The 15,053-nt window shown below is 34.4% G+C and overlaps 1 long non-coding RNA gene across 1 annotated transcript in view; it reads right to left on the bottom strand.

Moving 5' to 3' along the window:
- Positions 1 to 1,419: 1,419 nt before the first annotated feature.
- Positions 1,420 to 15,053, bottom strand: part of LOC146760745 (uncharacterized) — a 105,279-nt gene continuing 91,645 nt past the window's right edge. Inside the window, exons 3-5 of the long non-coding RNA XR_014947185.1 lie at positions 6,686 to 6,745; positions 6,133 to 6,203; positions 1,420 to 3,513 (exon numbers count right to left, since the gene is read on the bottom strand). This is a non-coding gene — a long non-coding RNA (uncharacterized LOC146760745). The remainder of the gene's footprint in view (positions 3,514 to 6,132; positions 6,204 to 6,685; positions 6,746 to 15,053) is intronic.

Genomic DNA, 15,053 nt, shown 5'->3' with positions numbered 1-15,053 from the left:
TATGGTGTCCTGGGTCTCAGTACAATAGAGAAAAACTCTGACTTCATCAAATCTGAGTGTTTGTTATTTACATTCATAGAGTTTTGTATGCTTAGAACTGGAGCTGTGTGGATACATTTCACCATTTAGACCTTATTTAGATAAAAGTGTGCGATGAGTCCAAGGGATTTCCACTTCCCAGCACTGCAGGGGAAATTGTCTCTCATTTTGGCTGGACAGAAAGGCAAGTGTCCTTCTCACTTTTTAGATTAGGCTTCAGTCCTTTGTCAGGTATCATCTCTGATGCCATAAAATTGCAAATAATCCATTGAGAGCATTTCATTGGTTGTTGAAACCATATGTACATCAGTCACTGCAAAAGTAATACCTCCTATTTATTTCCATGGAAAAATATTATAACAGATACAAAAGCACAACAACACTATTTATGAAGTGAATTTTCAGCTACAAAACACTATTTTTCAGCATAGACACCATGATTAGATAAGCATTTTCACCAGAAATGAACAAGAGCCTGAATGTGTGTCATGCTCCTAAAAATATGCACCAGAGGAGGTGACCTACTGTCACTGTCTCTGCTGCTGTAAAGCATCATCCACTGCATCACTGTGCTCACATCCATAAATATCCATATAGTTTCCACAAATGTTCAGCAAACTTTGATGAATGTCAATGGGTACAATTCTTTCCACGTGGGTGAATTTAGCTGCACACCTTTGCTTGGAAAATATTCCATGTCAGACACCATTTTGTCCTGAGATGCCATATATTGCATGGCAACAAAATGCAACAGAATATAGGCAGAAAGGTTCAGCCTTTACTGCCATACAACCAATATCCACCTCTGATATCGTGGGCCAACATGAGGCATCTTGGAGCAGGCCTTGTTTTGATATCCTATTTATTTAAAAAATAGATTCATCATCCATTCTAAATATGTTAATCACAAAAGTTTCACTGGACCATAAAACTGAAGAAGAATCAAGTCAAATGCAACGTTACATTAAACAAGAGAAGAATCTTTAAAGTCACATTTCTTAAATTAAATTTCTTTTGCAGATTTGGCAAAAATTAGATTAATTTTAGTTTGCATAAATCTAGACATTAGACAATAATTTTGGTTAAAAAAAAAAAAAGACACAACTCTATTTAGAACACTGGTGCTCTTAATATAGAAACCTTCAATAGTTCTGGACAGGATATGAAATAAGAATGATGAAAATATTTCAAATCACAGGAGAGAGTAGGTAACAATATAATTACATGAATTGGAAACTGACAGGCTCTTTAGAACCAGAAAATGTCAACATGGTCTTTAGCAAGATAGTTCTATGAAAGAAAGAAAAGAAAAGAAAAGAAAGAAAAGAAAGAAAGAAAGAAAGAAAGAAAGAAAGAAAGAAAGAAAGAAAGAAAGAAAGAAAGAAAGAAAGAAAGAAAGAAAGAAAGAAAGAAAGAAAGAAAGAAAGAAAGAAAGAAAGAAAGAAAGAAAGAAAAAAAGAGAAAAAGAAAAAAAGAAAAAAAAAAGGTAAAAATTCCTATACTTCTCTAGCAGAAAATCTTCATTCTTTACTACTGTGATCACATATTTCCTAGTGGGATATGTAACTTCCTTCTCTTTCAAACGACTTTTTTTAAACTTGCCTATTTCCGAATCAGAACAATGATGCTGGTCATCTTCAGTCTTTTCCCACTGTAACCTTCCTGTTTAGAAACAACTCTGCTGTGAGAACAAATTCCCCTGCATCAAAAATCCATATTATTTTGTTTTCAGTTTTCAAGGAAAATACAAATATCTAATATATTTATAGTTATTTATATTTATAGTGAATTTCTATTAAAATTTTATTTTAACATCTAAATATATATTGAACCAATTACAATGAACTATTATGCTGTAATTTTACAATAATATTGCAACCTAGCATGTTATATAAATTACACAAACATCTCCAGTGACAGAATCTCTTCCTTAATGGATTTTCTCACAGTAGTTTCTGCTAGGTTCTAAAGGATCCATAAGCAATAAAAATTCAGGGATAAGTGGTATCCAGGATTATTTTTACAGCACAATGTCTACTAGTAGTTCTGTATGTATAGATAAGATTTATTTTAATGTGTAACATATCATTCTTCTGACTTACTCGGAGCGCAGTATCATTGAAAGGGATTCTGCATGCTAGTGACACTGTGTAATGTTCTGTATGAGAAATGGTAGGATACCCCATTTTCTGAAGGTTTAAAAAGCATTACTATCATCTGCTATCTAACTGCTTTTCAAAAATGAAATGTTTTTATGTTATACAAATACATAGTTTAGACAGGCTAATTTGAACAGATACGTAGAGGTGTAGAAGATTTGTATGTAAGCAGCTTTACATTTATTTCTCTTGGGTGGTTGGCAATTAATATAAAAATCCATTTACTTCTCTAAATTGAGGTATTTGAGTTGTTCAGTGAAAAAAATAACAAGGATAATTACCCACTTTTCCCATTTTCAAGGACTATCTTTGGTTTAATTTTCAATTTAAAATCTTAGTATGGGATTGGACCTGTTTATTTCCTATCAGTAACAATTATGGTGCATTTAAGTTGGTGTATATTAGTACATGTTCAATCTAAACACATATATGCACATAAAACCAGGAGGTGTTTCTAAAATCTACTGCCCATTTTATATCATAAACCCGGATTACAGGTTTACAGAACTACCGTCCCTCAGAAGTTTGTCAAATAAAAGGACACAGAAAAATGAAGGAAAAATCAATGTGAATCTGCCATCAGAGCTTGTTAATGATGAAAGCATTTCAAGGCTGCTGGAAGTCTGCTACGGTGTGCTTCAAATTTTGTTTGTTCTAAGCCATGAGAAACTACAGTTGTGAGTAGAGAATATAAAGGCTAAGCACTGATGTTTTCAGCAAAAGCAAATCTGTGTTTATGGACATAAGCTTATGTATATAAAAATGCATAGAAGTCTATGATTTCTGTGTGAAATATTGAATTGTCATCAGCTCATAGGCAAATCTAATAAAATACATTTGTATGATCAAACAAACGAAGAATATTCCTACCATCTGTCAATTTTAGTGGTAAGTTGAACAAAGAACAATAAAAAGACAGGACTAGCAGAAAAAGAGTTAAGAGTTTGTATCTATATTGATGGCCCTTTCTTGATCTTTCTGCTATGTTTTCAGTTTGCAAATATGCAACCTAATAACAGAACTCTAAAAAAGCTGCTAATCCCAGACACTTTGAGGAAAAGGAATACTCAGAAATCATGTTTTTACAGTAAAGGAAAAATGAGATTACTCTTCTGGAAAACATAACATACAAAAAAATGGAGCAGATTTTTTTGAAATAATATCTTTCTGTTTGTGTGTAGTGACTTGAGGCTTGTGGGGAACAGTTAGGTGGTACTGCTTTGTGGTGTCTTTTAACAGTAAGAGGAGGCTTCCAGGGACTAGTAGAATTCTTTGATCCTCAGAAGGCTAGCCATTGACAAGAGTATGAGCACATCTGTCAAACAGCAGAAGTGAGATTCAGTAGGTTCATGCATGTGTAACTGGGACAATAATAGATCCTGTGGTAAAACACTGATATAAAAGTAATAGACCATGAATATATTTCATTATAATTACCTTTTATTCATTTAGGAGAAAATTACTATTTGATATAAGAGTTAAAGAAACAATGTCTAAATTCCCCAAACCACCAAGTGCACAGAAAACTGTTTGGTAGAATCTAACTCCTTTAAAGATGTTATCAAATATGCAGATAAGCAAATTTTAGCCTATCTACACATACTTAACAAAACTTCTGTAACTAACTAATAAAAAGAGACTTATAACTTTGTGATTTTTTTTTCTTTCCCGAAGTGACATTTTTCTTTTAATTTTTTTGTTGCCTCTTACTCCAAAATATTTGGCTAATTGTACAAAAGCTCAATCATTTTTAGCACTGAATCATTCTTGCCAAGTTGGACCTTATGTTTTTTCATACTGAGGAAAACAACAGAAGAGGACAGCACTGAAATGCTCTGTGGACGTGTAGATCAAGTTGAACTAGATGATATCTGAAGTCCCTTCTAACCTAAACCATTCTATGATTCTCTGCTTTTTTCCTGAATTTCAAGGCAGAAACGTTTTCTCACACAAAATGATGTAGCTTTTAACATGTCTTAGTTCAGTTTTGCATAGTGAGTTTGCCATGGTACTTGATGTATCCACTTTTGAATGCTGATGACCTGAATGAGCTTAGGCAAGACAAACTTCTGCTTTCAGGACATGTAAATATTTTAATTAAAAATTTGGAACAGAAAAGTCAGCGTCTTTGTGAAATACTGCATTCAACTGATTCTAGAGCTCCCGGATTATTATTCATTTATTTATTTGTTTGTTTGGGGGGGGGGTGGGAGGGGGGACAGGGAGGATAGAGAACTTTCCTAAGTGCAGGGTGTGGTACTGAAAGAAAGAAGAAAGAAAACAACAGAAAGGCTGTGAAAATACAAAGTTAATATTCTCCTCTCACTAAAAAATAGATAGATTGAAGTTTATTTTCTTCAGAAAATGTAATTCATTTGTTTCTCAAATTCCAGCTACGGCATTGCCATAATTCATCTCTGCTTTCTGGAATGCTTCCCCTTCTCCTCCCAAATCATCAGAAAAGGACACATTATACATTTTCTGTATTCCAGTTCTGCAGCATGCCAAGTTGTTTGGTTTTTAATTGATTTATTGCAAGTGACTTGGGTTTTTGTGGTGTTGGTACCTTAACATAGAACAGTTTCTTCTTGAACATGTTTTATTTGTTCATGAGAATGATTTCTTATCTCTGAGTTTTTAATTTTTTACAAAACCTAACTTATATGTGCCTTCAGAATCTGCCATGTGTATGTGTTTCTTGGTCTGGTTCCTGGTACCTGATTAAGGATACCCTGAAAAGCTGAAATAATTCTCATCAGCTTTTATGGATAATGGATTCTACAAGAATTGGTCCAGATACAAAGCAACTCAAAAAACAAATCTCATTGTTTTTAAGTTATATTGCAACATAAATTTAGCTGGAAAGTATTGTTCAATTTAACACAGAAGTAATGCAGTGCAGACTGAAGAAGAAAAGCAATAAAGCTTTGTATTTTTCTTCTCATAATTGATGATTTTCTAATGAAGAAAAACAAACTGATAGAATGATCTTAAAAATGAATAAATAATTCAAAGAATGAAACATTCTTTATACATTCTATATACTTCAGATTATGACACTTTCTAATATTTTGCAGAGATGTGGATGGCTTGAAAGATGTCTCAGTTTTCCGACAAAGAAGTAATTTTGACTTAATAGATTTAGTTCCTGTAAGTTAGGAAGCCTTTTATTCAGACTCAAAAATGCAATTCATTTGTTTATCAATTTTGTTGTTTGTTTGTTCTATGGTTAAAAATAAATGAATAAATAAATAAATAAAAATGTAGATTTCCTTTGGGATAATTTTCTTTCAGATGATGCATGTGCTAGTTTGCTTATCTGGTTCCATTACTATTTGCTTATCTGGTTCCGATACTATTCTGGTTTGTTAACCAGTCTTTGATACTAGAAATGCCTCTGTGAGTTAAAGATCTGGACACTCAAAAATTACTGTGATATAAATAACACTTGGTGATTTTCTGAGATATATTAGTTCCTTATTGTTCTATAAAAGCTGATTCTAGTTTGGAATATTTTTCAAATTATTAGTTCTGACGGGAAAAGATGAATTGCCTTTAAAAGATTTTCCTGAAATGACTGTGATAATTCATCTATCATCATTTCATCACTATTTATTTCTTCAGACAAACTGATTTCAATGGTATTTATAACTTTTGAAAATCTGGCCTTACAGATATGATTTCTAAGAAAATGTATTACAATCACAGTGAAATCAACTCAATATGGGAGGACAGATTAAAACACAGTAAAAGAGCATGTCTGAGAAATATGATGACAAAAGAAAAAAAAAACCACAAATCTTTAAAAAAACCTGGTCTGAGAGATAAATCCCTGCTAACCCTGTAGTGCATCTAGCACAAAAGCAAAATTAGTCAATTTAATTTAAAGAACCTCATGGAAAAGAATAGGGCATTAAATTTTATAAAAAACAACCTGTATACTGCGGTAGAGATACTGATGTTGGCATCTATGGATGGCACTGAAGCACTGGAGGATGTTTCATCCTGGAGAACACCGAATGAAAAACCATTCAAGTATAGTAACAAGCTGACTAAACTCTGTACTTTACAGTCTATAAAAAGTGTTAAATGTCATACAGACAAGGACTTCCAATAAATAAGTTAATGCAATCATTCTTTCTCTGCTTTATTTAACTCAAAAGACTATAAAGTTTCAGCTGAGCAGCACAATACTGCTCAGTGAAAAGGAGGTGCTTTCAACTTGTCAGCATCAGCACAGTTCAGGACAGGACATTGTTTCTTTAAGATTGTCTTGTTCTGATAACACCACTCTCCCTTTGGAAAGAATAGGTGAGAACTGGAGCCTAGTAAAGACAATGGTAGATTTAAGTCTCATCAGCAGCAGCCATTTATATTTTCGCATATTTGATATAGATATGCTACACCTTTCCAGATGATTCTGCTAGAGAAGGTAGAAAATCTTTGCTGAGCACTTCATGTTCTTTGTAATGAAACTGCTGACTTACCAGTGTAATTTTAAGAAGAAGCAGCTGGACTGTTCATCTCTTTTGTTCTTAGCAGTGGACCTAAAAACAGGGAGATGTTAGGATAGCTTTTATTTTATATTAAAAAGGCCTTTGACTTATAAACAAAAGAGGACATTACAATATCTTGACTGTTAACTTTTAATTAGGCCATCACAGCAATTGCAAAGTATCAGGAATTAAATGTAATATGTTGACCCAACAAAAAGTATTTATTAATTTTTATCATTAAGGATTCAGACAGATAATTCAAATCTCTCTCTCTCTTCTAGTACAAGTATAAAGAGTATATTAACAAATCAGCTGTAGAAAATGTTTGACAGATGCATAGACACGTCATGTATTGTAAAGTTTAGATAGATGTTATGAAGTAGCGTTTACCTTTTAGTACACAAAAATACCTCCCTAACTCACACTCAACTTCAAATCTCACTAAACTACTATGCAGTTTTAAGGATTCTCTCTATTCTCTTTGGTGTGGCAATTCAGGCCCATCATATGCATAAAGGTTACAGGTTTAGTCATTTGAACTAGCTCACAGGATTTTTAGTAAACCTTTTGAAAGCTACATTCAAGATGTTTAATATTTAGATATGTAGAACATTACTATAGAATCACAGCAAAATACATGTCACAAGCAGTGACTGTATTATTATATAGTGTTGTTCTAATAGACAAGTAATAAGGTTGAAACTATTACTATAATTACTATTATCAGAAACTATTGAGAATTGTCCAAAAGTTGGAAGTATGTCCTTCCAACTAGCATTTTACTGCTTTTCAAACTGGGTCCTTCTGATTTACAGTGTATAAGCGTTTGCTAGCCTACAAATTTTTCTATGTTAAATGAAAAATTTCAATAACATTTAGGAAGTAACACTAACATTACAGATTTTGTACCGTAAAATGTTCAGAACATTTCATTCGAAGGTCTGTTGTGCACTGCCAGGCTATGGAAGGTATGATGAAGTAGGCCAATATAAAAATAAATAGAGCCTGCATGGCTTAAAGTCTTCATCATCACTTAACTTACAGAGACAACTGGATAAGTTAGCTGATGGCATTCCCCACTGCTCTGGATAACTATACATGACCTGCATCTGCAACTAGCAATAATCCTCATTCACTAAAATGCATTCACTCAGTCTTTATGTACTTCTACATAAATATAAATGCAAGCAATAATGTAGCTATAAAAGAGGTAGGTTTCCCTCGTTTTGAATTCTTTTATTGAATAGTACTTCTGTGGAAAAATATTTTCTTGTATTCCACAAATTTTATGTAGAAAGATATATGCTGAAAGACTTAAAACTTATCTTTTATTTGAGAATTCTCTATGGACACTATGGACCTCATAGTGTAATAATCCTCACCACTTACATACTTTTCGTTATATATCAAGATAACCAAGCAAATAATATATATTTTTTTTTTCTGGGTTTATATTGATTCACCCTGTTATGAATACAAATTATATGATATAACATTAAGAAAATAAGATAAATAAATAAATAAATAAATAAATGAAAAGAAGAAGGAAAAAAGAAAAATAAGGAGGAAATTTCTTTGTTTGCAAATCTGAAGCATTAATTGTGTTCCTGTGAGGCAATCTGGATGAAGCTTCTGCTAAGCAAATTAGATATAAACTGAAGGTGAGGGCAAAGGGGTTGCCACAGCGAGGGAGCATCGAGTGACAGGCACTGGGACCTCCGATGCATGGCTTGTAGAGCAGATGTTCACAAGGATGCAGTGATTATTGAACTGGTAATAAAAAAGCATCAGCTTACAGGCAGCCACGATGGATGCTGGTAATTATAAAGCATCCCCTGGGAGGAAAATGACACAAGTCAGCCGCATCTCTGCAATCACAGGGGCATAATTAAAGCTCTAGTAACAGTTGTTAATAGGGTGCAAATAAAACAGGGAGAAAATTTGAACACAGTCTTTTTCTTTTTTAAAGAGACGGCAAAGGACAATGTAATTACAGAGATTGCATGCTTTTTAATTTCATGATGCAGTAAACAAAAGACCTTTGATGTATTTTACACATGCATCTACACGCCATATCAAAAAAACAAGAAATCATTGACTATATGATGTGATGGAGGAACAGACGTTTTCTTTTTTTAACAAGAATAATTCTATCTTAATTTTCAAAATAAGAAAAATAAATAAAGGAAATGTAATGTGTATAAATATTGAGCCATTTCATTCTCACAGGAGAATGCATCAGTATACATGGCTAGCTATTACGCATGGTGTTATTGTAGATAAAATAACATTTAGGTACTAGGAAAGCAGGTTGTATAAGTCAAGGTATTATAAGTATTATCTCTTATTATTGTCAGTGTTAAAAAAACAAAACAGTTTTTCCCCACTTCTACACTCTTCTGGTATTTTTCAGGTAATTTAAAGTATATATTTTTTAAATTAAGTAATATAACTTATGGGTTTAATGACTTATGAACTGTTTGTGCATTTCACATCTAGAACACTAAGGTTTTATAATCAATTTCAGTAGAATTCCCTATGAGATAAGTACATAAAAAATCTAAAATCTAGCTCTCGTATATTCAAACATCTAATCAAATCACGTTTTGGTACAGTGTCCTTGGTTTTGACCTGGATGAGGGCATTGAGTGCACCCTCAGTAAGTACGCAGATGAAACCAAATGGGCTGGGAGTGTGGATCTGCCTGGGGGTAGCGAGGCCCTACAGAGGGATCTGGACAGGCTGGAAAGCTGGGCTGAAGCCAATGGGATGAGGTTCAACAAGACAAAATGCCAAGTCCTGCACTTTGGCCACAACAACCCCAGGCAGCACTATAGGCTTGGGGCGGAGTGGCTGGAGGATTGTGTGGAGGAAACGGACCTGGGGGTACTGATTGATGCTTGGCTGAACATGAGACGACAGTGTGCCCGGGTGGCCAAGAAGGCCAACGGCATCCTGGCTTGCATCAAAAACAGTGTTAATAGCAGCAACAGGGAGGTAATTTTCCCCCTGTACTCGGCACTGGTGAGGCCGCACCTGGAGTTCTGTGTTCAGTTTTGGACCCCTCACTGCAAGAAAGACACTGAGGCCCTGGAACGCGTTCAGAGGAGGGCGATGAAGCTGGTGAGGGGTCTGGAGCACAGGCCTTATGAGGAGTGGCGGAGGGAGCTAGTATTGTTCAGCCTGAAGAAGAGTAGGCTCAGGGGAGACCTTATTGCTCTCTATAACTTCCTGAAGGGAGGTTGTAGTGAGCTTGGGATTGGCCTTTTCTCTCATGTAGACAGTGATAGAACTAGAGAGAATGGTTCCAAGCTGCGGCAGGGGAGATTCAGGCTGGACATTAGGAAGTATTACTTCTCGGAAAGGGTAGTCAGGCACGGGAATGCACTGCCCAGGGAGGTAGTGGGAGTATTCAAGAAACGTTTGGATGTTGTGTTGGGGGATATGATTTAACTGGGATGTATTGGTGATGGTTGGACTGGATAATCTTCTAGGTCTTTTCCAACCTTGATAATTCTGTGATTCTGCGAAATCTTTCTAAATTCAAATATTATAATGCTATAATTAGTCAAAAACACATCTATATTTCTCAGAAAATGTTGACAAAGTTTTTGGAATCTCTCATCCTCTAACATTCTTTGCCAACTGTATTTTCATATTTTCAGTGTACTATCTGGAGCACCATTTTTGCACTTATCCCACAAGCAGATCCTAATCAAGAAGACTGTAATTCTGAAACTTTAATACTAGGCTTGAATGTATTTCTGAATCTAAGCATTGTCATCTTATATTTATTTGTATTTTTGTTTCTTTCACCCTCATGTAGGATGTTCAGTAATGAATGCTCTCTCAGGACTCTTATCTTTCTTCTCACAGAGAATTATGCAACATAGAATAGTATATTTTGGCAGCCTCAAGCTCAATTTGTTGTCAGATATTCAAGAACGTATCTACTGTTTCCGTTTCCATCCAATACATATACCAATGAGACCTACTGAGATATTTTTAGTTACTGTTCAATTTGTTTGTTAAAGACACACAGCAAATTTGCCTTTTGTGACCACAATGTAAACAAACACTGAGAAAAAGATTTTGTTCTTCACTGACAACACAAATACTTAAGGGGAACTTTCCTTTTCCTAACTCTTACAAGGGCCAAATCAGTTCTTTTTCTCTCACTATGTCTCATACTTGAAAACACGCCTGAGTAAGCAGGGGTGCAACCCAACACTCACTGAATCCTTTTGAAATCAATGGATCACCTATTTCATGATCTGAAAGATCTAGCACACTGATCCATAGCTGAAGTTTGGTTTGCAATTATTGAACAAGAGAGTATTTCCCTTCTTTTTTCTTTTTTTCTTTTTAAGTATAAATGATGAATTTTCAGTGAAAACTGTGATTGATAGCTACCATTATGATCTGCAGCATATTAAGATTAAGATGACATTAGAAATCATTGCTAATTATCAATGTTTTGTATTGAAAATACAGCCAACATTAATTACAGCAGACAAACAATATGTGTAATGTAAAAGACTCATGTAGCATTTAATGAAGGAAACCTGGAGAGACTTAAATCAGACACCAAACATTGTGTGTGGATATAAAATATTCCTTATTAAAGAATATGAAAGAATCAACACCAATCATATTACCCTGGGCTGATATCACTTAAGCGATCAAAATGTTATAAATTATGAAGTTCACCATATTCTGACAAACCACTGAAAAGCATTGTAAGAATAGCATTACTGACAACTTACTAGTTTCCATATGCAAAAAGCTTCTCTCTTTTTTTTTTCCCCTTATGCTTTATAGAAAAAAGAAAACACAAAACCCTTTGTTTGAAATACTTTCCTGATTCAGAATGACACAGCTAGAACATGTGATAATATCAGGTACAAATAAATAAATAAATGATATTATTATCAATACATTTAAATACAATAAAATTTCTATCCGGAAAATCCAAGTAGATTAAAAAACATCTAAAAAGTAGTCATGAAAGGATCTTTCACACATGGTTATGTACCCTCCAAAAAACTTAATTAAATACTAAATATAAAGAAGGAAAAATTGAACTAAGAAAGGTTAAAGTTTCATCTCCTTGATATACTTGGCTTCGATGCAGAACATGGAATTGATTACATTTTGTATTTATGCTAACTTTAATACAGTAAATTCTACATAGCTCTATTTTAGCCTGTTCATGTTCCATACGTGTAAGAACTGCTCACATTCTATCCCTGCATCTGATACAAGACATAAATCCCATTAGATAACAAAGGATTAATAAAGATTAAGTATCCAGAATAAAGAGCACCCCTATAGGTTACAAGAGTGCACAGTTCTATTGGAATAGCACCTTAAAGGCAAAAGGCTTAACTGAGAACATACCGTGTAACTCAGCAGTCTATCAACGGTACTGGAATGGTCTTGATTATATAGAAATAGAAGCTAATATACACAGTATAACAAAACTGAAATCCATGAGTTTTATAGAATGATTACTATCACATATGCTACCAGACATTCATAAGATTTCCTCCCTGCTGCATAATTATTTGCAAATGACAGAATTATCTGGTTGTAGAAATCTGTGTAATTATTATCAGTGAAATAAACGTCTCTCTATTTAGGAAATTCAATCACTTTAAGAAGTTTACCACTAAGTGGAGGAAGGATTATCCTCAGAAATTCCATAACACCTACATGGTCAAATTTCTGTCAAATTCCTGCCCTCTGAGGAAGAAATAGCAGCATCAAAGAAAAGCTCATACAACCTGATGGCTCCATATAACCAATGGATGTTCTCATTCAAAGAAAGTTTGCGAGGTAAATATGATACTTGAAATGCAGTATATAGTAGAGCATTTATTCTATTCTTGCTAGCCTTCCTTTCCTCAGAAAGGTCATGATGGGAGTCAGTGCTGCCAACTTTGGTGCTTCAATCAGCTGTTTTGTAAAAGTTTCTGGTAAGTTTTAATTTTGAATCTGCAGATAGGTTAGGAAAAAAGTGAAGTATTGTTTCCTCTTCCAAATTTTAAGGGGCTTCCTTACTGGGATTTTTATTGTATCCACTCAAAGAATGTGTGTCAACAGTTTACAGGCTGGTTCGGCCCAGTTCTGTGACTATGCCAGGAATTTTATCTCCTCTCTGAATGCAAAGTCCTTTGGGGATAGATTGCGGGCATCAATCTAGCTACCTTTCGCCCTGCATGATGTTATGATGTGGAATACCAATAACCAAAAATCATAAACCATGACAATCTGTTCTAAGGGTTTCTAGCTCTTATTTCCTACATAAACGGTAATATGGCCTATTTAGGGATAGCTGATGACTCTGCACACCATGAGTTTGCACTGTGTTGTTGGCTGCAATTGAAGCTGGTATCTGCCAAAAGTAGCTGTGTTTATGCTGAAGCATTTATTGATAGTCATTATGTTTTTACACCATTTGCTGAGATTTTCAGTAGAAAAATACAGGTCTATATTTATACTATTATACTGACATTGACATTCAACTTCTTATAATGTCTTTGCATTTGAAACAGCTATCAATTACTGGATTAATGTCACTGTCTCCCAACACTTCATATGACTGCTAGCCAAATTCACATCTGGTTACATTTTGTTAATATTACTTACAATATTCTTGGTACCTGTCATCTTCATAGAGAAAAATGTGCCTGCTCCAACCGAGTATTTTACAAGAACCTATATACTACCGAACTTTTTGATTATTATTTCATGTAATTTGCTACATTTTTCATTCTCTCAGTGGAATCACTATTATTAATTAATTATTATGTCAATTAACACCACAGCTTGTTGCATCATCTCCTTTGAGGTAGTCCTTGGTTTCAAGGACTAAATATTGCAGTTGTCATCTGCAGCTCATGATTGGATCCCTTTAAGATCAAAGAGGGTATTAGGTTTTCATGTTTACAGAGATCTTATGAAAAGCTTTTGTAAAATGTTATTTATAATAACAGTATTACTCTGTAATGTACAAATAAGTATAGAGATTTTCTGCTGTTAAACTATGCAAAAGTACTACAAAAGATTTCCTGCTAATAGTCAATACCATCTATCCTCAATAATAAATAAAGTATTTTTCTTGGTGCAGATGCACTCTAGGCTAATATCTGAGTCAATGCAGTTACTTCACGATAACTTCAATAAAAAAGGAGTAAATGGAAATCCTTAGGACAACCACTGTTTCTTTCATGGTTCTTGACCTGAAATATTTTGTATATTTTAAACATTCTACAGCAATTGTATTTAGAAGATTATTTTGACCGGTATCAATGAAGCAATAGTTCTCTTTCCGGCCCTGTATCCTGTATTCACTGTTTTTATTTGAGGGTTTATATTTGAAAATGATTCTAGATATTATACAACCATAAACTCTTTTTTATTAATAAATGTCACGTGATCTAAGTTGCGTCAACATTTACTCTTAAGAAAAAAAAAAAAATTGGAAATCTAGGGCAAATTTGACTTGTAGACATCCATTTAATGATGAATGGTCATCACTGTCAAGACTGTATCTCACAAGACTTACTCAGCAGCTTCAACCCACTTAAAGAGTAGAAATAATCATTCTGTCATGGTCTGCAGCTATTTTATTGTTTTGCCAAACGCTTAGTCACAGCAGAAGCCCCTTTACAACTTTTACTTCATAGGAATTCTTGGTGTGACAGTTCTAATTTTGGCAATATCAAATTATCTCCAATTTGTTTTGTTTGATTTCCCTCTCCTGAATGGCTCTGTGCTTCAGACAGCTCAATTTCTGTATGTTAACCCACAGCAGGAGGGCAGATATCACAGGGTGACTTTACTACCTGTACTTTTTCCTCTCTGATAGAACTAGTTCACATGCCAGTTTTAAATAGCCTCCCCAAAATGTGTAATAACTACCACCCACTGAGATCTAAGTCAGCCCTTGCTAACTTGGAGCTTGGCCAAAACAGCACTGCTGTGATGCAGAGTGTGTCACACTGCTGCTCCCTCTGATGCAGAAATTGAACTTTAACAGTCAGCAAATCTCCTTAATTTAAGCCTCTCCATTGTGGAATATTGGTGGAATTTTCACTTAGCATTGCAACAGACAGCAAAAAGAGCAGAAAGCCTCTTTCTGATTTTCTGTCTAATTATTTTTCAAAGTTCCAAAGGTACATAAAGTCAAGGCTGCAGAGTAGTAGATGGAAGCAACAATAACAGTCAGTTTGCTCAGGAAGAAAATGCCCCCACCATTAGTTCTTTTTCAATGAACAGAAAGCAGCATAAGGAACCCCTCTGACTCCTTAAACCTCTAATTTGCCAATCTGTACTTCTGAAACACTCATCAATG

Source organism: Coturnix japonica, chromosome 5 (genome assembly GCF_054131305.1).
Source record: "Coturnix japonica strain WE chromosome 5, WE-NBRP24, whole genome shotgun sequence".
In the NCBI taxonomy this organism is placed as follows: domain Eukaryota; kingdom Metazoa; phylum Chordata; class Aves; order Galliformes; family Phasianidae; genus Coturnix; species Coturnix japonica.
The sequence above is the reverse complement of the archived record's forward strand: the minus strand, read 5'-3'. Positions and strand labels throughout refer to the sequence as shown.